Below are 6,000 nucleotides of genomic sequence, written 5' to 3'. Positions count from 1 at the left end.
CCAAATACTGAATAGTTCTACATCAAAAAGGACAGTAGATAACAACTGCTAAGTGCTGTGTGTGGGATTCGCCTGTTACATGGTACGATTCCAAATGGCATGGAGAAAAACAAGGCATTGAAACGAAAGTATAAGGCAGTAACGTACGTATACAACATATACAACAGCATTTTCCTAAATGAGAAAGAAAGAAAGCAGCAATACAGTCCTCCTTCTTGTGACCCGCTGTGAGAGCAGGAGCATCGTGCTTCAAGTACTGGGCTAATGCTTCGGAAACTCTGGCTGTCATCCCCTTCACTGGAAACTATAAGAGCAGCTAATCACACAGCTTGACCTGGGAGAAACCATTGGGGCTATGAGATGTGTGTGTGTGTGTGTGTGTGTGTGTGTGTTGGGGGGGGGTTAAAGTATGATTAACACAGACTTTGTTTTTGATAACTGGCACTCTTAAGGGACAAACTTAATAGGCGTCCCCCCCCGGTTGTTGTGAATTCTGGAAGACCATTTCATGAGATACAAACATGAGACCAATAAGGTCAACCAAGACTCAGCTCACTGTTACATTAAAAACTCAGTCAAACATAGTTGCTGTTTGGATTGAAAGGGGGAGTCCCTGGTTCTGGTTTGCCAGTGTCTGGTTTGTATCATCCCTTATGATCATTTGAGCACCGTACAAAGCATATGAAAATAATTAGACTTTAATTCAAGAGGATAAATTCATCCTGCGCTGTGCTTTCAATGAGCTCATTCATTATGTTTAAATAGATAACACACGTGACTAATATTTCAAGGGTGTCGGCCCATCTGTCCGGTGTAATTGCAATAATGCTGCAAGTGTTACCAGCCTGCGTCAACCGTTTGTTTCTTAAAGCCAACGTCACAGTTTGGACTGAGGAGTCTGCTAGTTGAGGGCCTCTGGTGTGGTGTATGCTTTGGAAAATGGTCATGATTTCTGGTTATTCTTTACTGTTCATTACTGATGTAAGAACACATTTTCCATACCGTGATGCTGACCTAAATCATTATACAAGCCGAATAGTTAAACTGTCCCTGTGTCAGTCTGTATGGAGATGATGTGTCTAAAAATATCCTGTTAGTCAGCATCGTGGCAAGAGCGAAAGTCCCCACTCAAAAGGCAGGAATTCTACTCATAGCAGGCCCCACAGCTATAGCCACCTCAACTAAAAGACAGGGATCTTATGTGTTACCATATGTGTATGCGAGAATGTGAATGCGTTTGTGTGTCTCACTGTGATTCCAGCAGTGAAGGGTACAGAAAAAGTGGTGAACGACAAGGTGGTCCACTGTCGCCAATGTACAGTACCGCAGGTCCCCCACCCACTACCTGGCTATGTTCGTAATACATGCCAGAGAGAATGAGAACAAAATAGTAACACAGTGTCTGCAACTTACTGCTCCAATCTCTTGAGAGGGCACATATTTTAACCTCTGTAGAGGAGAGTGGTAGAGGAGAGGAGGGGGGAGCGGTACATTGAGGGGCGCCAAGAAGAGCAAGCGGCGAATGGCTTGGGCGCCAAGATTGTCATGTCTGTATAAACAGGCATTGATTTTTCTGTCCAGCACGAGCACCTCAGCCATTTATTCTCAGCTTTGTGGCCGGGCCCAAAGGGGTTGAAATTCTGTTACAGTCCAGCCCAGGCCCCTGAGGCCTATGTGAGAATAGATTTCACCTGTAAGGGATGGGAGAGGCCAGCGCTACTTAACAGGGGCAGCGATATGTCAGAGAGAGAGAGAGAGAGAAAAGAGAGGAATAGCTAGGGAGAGAGAGGACAGAGAGATACTAAATGAAAAGCTAGCCATGATTTTTTTTTTCAAACCGCAAGACTTCACACTGCAGTCTGCTCTCAGAGTCCAGGGTTGAGGTCACTCACCTGGGCTCCTCATCGCCAGCACTCCCCTGTCAGCTCTGGAGCTCAGAGTACAGGGACAATGACAATAACAGAGTCAAAACATGTGGCTAACAAAACTGTGGCTAACAGATGACGTGTCCTCTAAAAATGTTTCATTCTGCTCATTCCAAAGTTCCTTGGAAAGTCCGTAAGTACATTGTTCAATTTGGCAATGTCTACATACTTTCAAAGACATAAAAGATGATAGGACCTAAATATTTTGTTCACAAATATCTTTGGAGTACTATATCCCATTACCATGACATTTTTTTCCTATTAGTCCACTTCAAGAAGGCAGACTCAGCAATACTTTTTCAACCTTAGTTTAACTGAAACTATGTCACCCGGACACCAATGTGTTAGAGAACACAGTGCGGCACAGGATGAATGTGTATACAAGACTGTCCACTGTCTAAACAAGTGAATCAATCGGACAGCAGCGAAAGGAGAAAGCTACAACAAAAATCAATGCTCCCGTGGTCAATAACACCTTAACAAGCTTAAACCCCTAAGTGAAATAAACTGCAGAGTGAAAAGCAAAATTATGCAAAAAAGCCCAATGGAATTAGCTTACTGGTTGAAGGCCTATGCCAGATGTCCTACGGAAGAAATGATATCCCTGTGATGGAGGAATAGAGACAAAGGTGAGAGGACGAGCGCAGAGGAAAAAGAGAAGGAATGTATAGGGACCCTGGGCCAACCAGAGGAGAAGGTGGCAGACTGAAGTAAGCGATGGGAAAGAGAATGGAGGTTGGGGAGGGGGAGAGAAGAGGGTGAGAAGAAGAGGAAATGATGAGAGAGAAGAGGGTGAGAGGAAGAGGAAATGATGGGAGAGAAGAGGGTGAGAGGAAGAGGAAATGATGGGAGAGAAGAGGGTGAGAGGAAGAGGAAATGATGGTAGAGAGAGGGTGAGAGGAAGAGGAAATGATGGGAGAGAAGAGGGTGAGAGGAAGAGGAAATGATGGGAGAGAAGAGGGTGGGAGGAAGAGGAAATGATGGGAGAGAAGAGGGTGAGAGGAAGAGGAAATGATGGGAGAGAAGAGGGTGGGAGGAAGAGGAAATGATGGGAGAGAAGAGGGTGAGGGAGAGGAAATGATGGGAGAGAAGAGGGTGAGAGGAAGAGGAAATGATGGGAGAGAAGTGGGTGAGAGGAAGAGGAAATTATGGGAGAGAAGAGGGTGAGAGGAAGAGGAAATGATGGGAGAGAAGAGGGTGAGAGGAAGAGGAAATTATGGGAGAGAAGAGGGTGAGAGGAAGAGGAAATGATGGGAGAGAAGAGGGTGAGGGGAAGAGGAAATCATGGGAGAGAAGAGGGTGAGAGGAAGAGGAAATGATGAGAGAGAAGAGGGTGAGAGGAAGAGGAAATGATGGGAGGGAAGAGGGTGAGAGGAAGAGGAAATGATGAGAGAGAAGAGGGTGAGAGGAAGAGGAAATTATGGGAGAGAAGAGGGTGAGAGGAAGAGGAAATGATGAGAGAGAAGAGGGTGAGAGGAAGAGGAAATGATGAGAGAGAAGAGGGTGAGAGGAAGAGAAAATGATGAGAGAGAAGAGGGTGAGAGGAAGAGGAAATGATGGGAGAGAAGAGGGTGAGAGGAAGAGGAAATGACGAGAGAGAAGAGGGTGAGAGGAAGAGGAAATGATGGAAGAGAAGAGAGTGAGGACGAGGAAATTATGAGAGAGAAGAGGGTGCGAGGAAGAGGAAATGATGAGAGAGAAGAGGGTGAGAGGAAGAGGAAATGATGAGAGAGAAGAGGGTGAGAGGACGAGGAAATGATGAGAGAGAAAAGGGTGAGAGGAAGAGGAAATGATGAGAGAGAAGAGGGTGAGAGGAAGAGGAAATGATGAGAGAGAAGAGGGTGAGAGGAAGAGGAAATGATGAGAGAGAAGAGGGTGAGAGGAAGAGGAAATGATGAGAGAGAAGAGGGTGAGAGGAAGAGGAAATGATGAGAGAGAAGAGGGTGAGAGGAAGAGGATATGATGAGAGAGAAGAGGGGATGAAACAGAAAAAAAGAGGTGGGAAATTAAATGTTGGGAGAGAGAAAGAGAGGGATGGACAGGGAGAGAAAGAGAGGGAAGGACAGGGAGAGAAAGAGAGGGAAGGACAGGGAGAGAAAGAGAGGGAAGGACAGGGAGAGAAAGAGAGGGAAGGACAGGGAGAGAAAGAGAGGGAAGGACAGGGAGAGAAAGAGAGGGAAGGACAGGCAGAGAAAGAGAGGGAAGGACAGGGAGAGAAAGAGAAGCCATGTACCGTACATGGAGATATCGACACGCTTTCAAAGGCCTGTCAATCACAAGGAGGGCAAGAGATGAAGATAGGGAAGCTGAGTGATAGCGAGAAAGGTAGAGAGCAGGCGTTCTCAATCCTGGTCCTGGGGAACCTACTCAGTGTGACAGCATTTGTTGCAGCCTATTGATACTTGCACACCAGATTCGTCTGGGCTTGAACTAAAGCCTGCATGCCTTAAATCTGTCCCAGAGACCTAAAATGTCCTAAAATAACAAAGGTACGCTCATAGATAAGCCACAAGCACATACCTACAGCACAGTAGGTGGTAAACGTCTCTGCCATGTTTCACTTGAAAAGCAAAAGAGTGACTCTAATAACAGAGGGTAAAAGTGAACTCAGAGGATACCGCAGCTAGCCCACCAGCTGAGGAGTTAAGTGATGGGGTGAGTTTGAAAAGTACTCATTAACCAAACTTGGTAACAATGGCAAACATACTATGCAATCACATCTCCATATAGGTCTACTGTTCCCCACAACTTCCCTTTCAGAGCAGCTAGTGCACCGTTCAGCCTTCTTTGACAGCCATTTTACCCCCCTCCCTCAATATACCACCTGCTTAATTCCTTAAGTATCTACCGAGCATCCCGACTCCGACATAGAGAAACATAAAATGGCGGGGCATTTCTGTACAATTAAAAAAATGTTCAAATGCTATTTGGAGAACAGCAAAAACAAGCAAAAAGGAACCCAGCCATTATCACCTCGGCTGCTGTAGGTTCATTCACCTCAGTCCATCTGCAAGGGGGGAAATATGAGTAAGGATTCACCCGGACACGTAGCATCAACGACGAGAAAAAAAAAGAACGTATTACTTTTTTGGGAACTGTTGTTTGCATCCTAAGCAGATCCTTTTTCATTGTAAACTACATAACAGACACGCTGTGTTTTTTGATTTCTCTAGGAGTTAAGCACGCGTTTTTGGTGGAAATGTATGGAAAAGCCCGTGCTGTTTTCATGACCTCGGGACTTGACTTCCTGATTTCCCTGATTCCCATCATACTCCCTCAGTCTTCCTGCAGTTTAATACGAAGTGCTCCTCTCCTCCTCCATCAATATGTTAGCACATTGAAATGAGCGTTGGGAGTTTTTTAATATGATTTTATTAGATCAGATAGCTTGCTTTGATCCCAAGCCGGGACGCGTCTGATCTCTCCCTCTCCGACAGCCCCGAGACGTACATCTGCATATTAAGTCTAGGAACAAGAAAAGAGAAAGAGAGAGAGAGAGAGAGAGAGGGGGAAAAAAGAGTGGGTGGAGAGAGCGAGATAGAGAAGACAATTACATTGTCCCTGTTCAAAGGCACCGTTTTATTAACTGGAATTAGTGCGGAATATTTGCGGTTGTTGTTTTTGTTGTTGTTGTTGTTGGCGCCACTGTACATACGAAAGTGCATATCAAGGAAATGAGCGGTTGTAGCCCGCAGTCTTAATTGTGTTTAGGGGGAAACAAGTGATTTAGGGAATGGTACAGGTAAATGGAATTTAATTGTGTTCTTTTTTTCCCATTTGTGTTTCAATGTGGCGCACATGCGGCATTGCTGAACTCCAATAATTGCCTGTGCACTGTGCAGTTGACATACAAACAGAAGAGCACTATTCTGAGTTTCTGACTACCATTATGTGAATGGGCCTTGCTAAGTACGGTACAGTATGTTGAAGACGGATGCTGGGTGGTGTTCAGTAGGGCACACCAAGGCAAAACCATTTGAAACGGAAAACAAAAATGAGAGTCGTCCATCCCGGTTTCAGTCTGTTTTTCCCTCATTTGGTGCCTAATTACACATCCCTGGTTTATATCAAAAGG

This window comes from Oncorhynchus masou, chromosome 13 (assembly GCF_036934945.1).
Source record: "Oncorhynchus masou masou isolate Uvic2021 chromosome 13, UVic_Omas_1.1, whole genome shotgun sequence".
Taxonomy (NCBI): domain Eukaryota; kingdom Metazoa; phylum Chordata; class Actinopteri; order Salmoniformes; family Salmonidae; genus Oncorhynchus; species Oncorhynchus masou.
The sequence above is the reverse complement of the archived record's forward strand: the minus strand, read 5'-3'. Positions refer to the sequence as shown.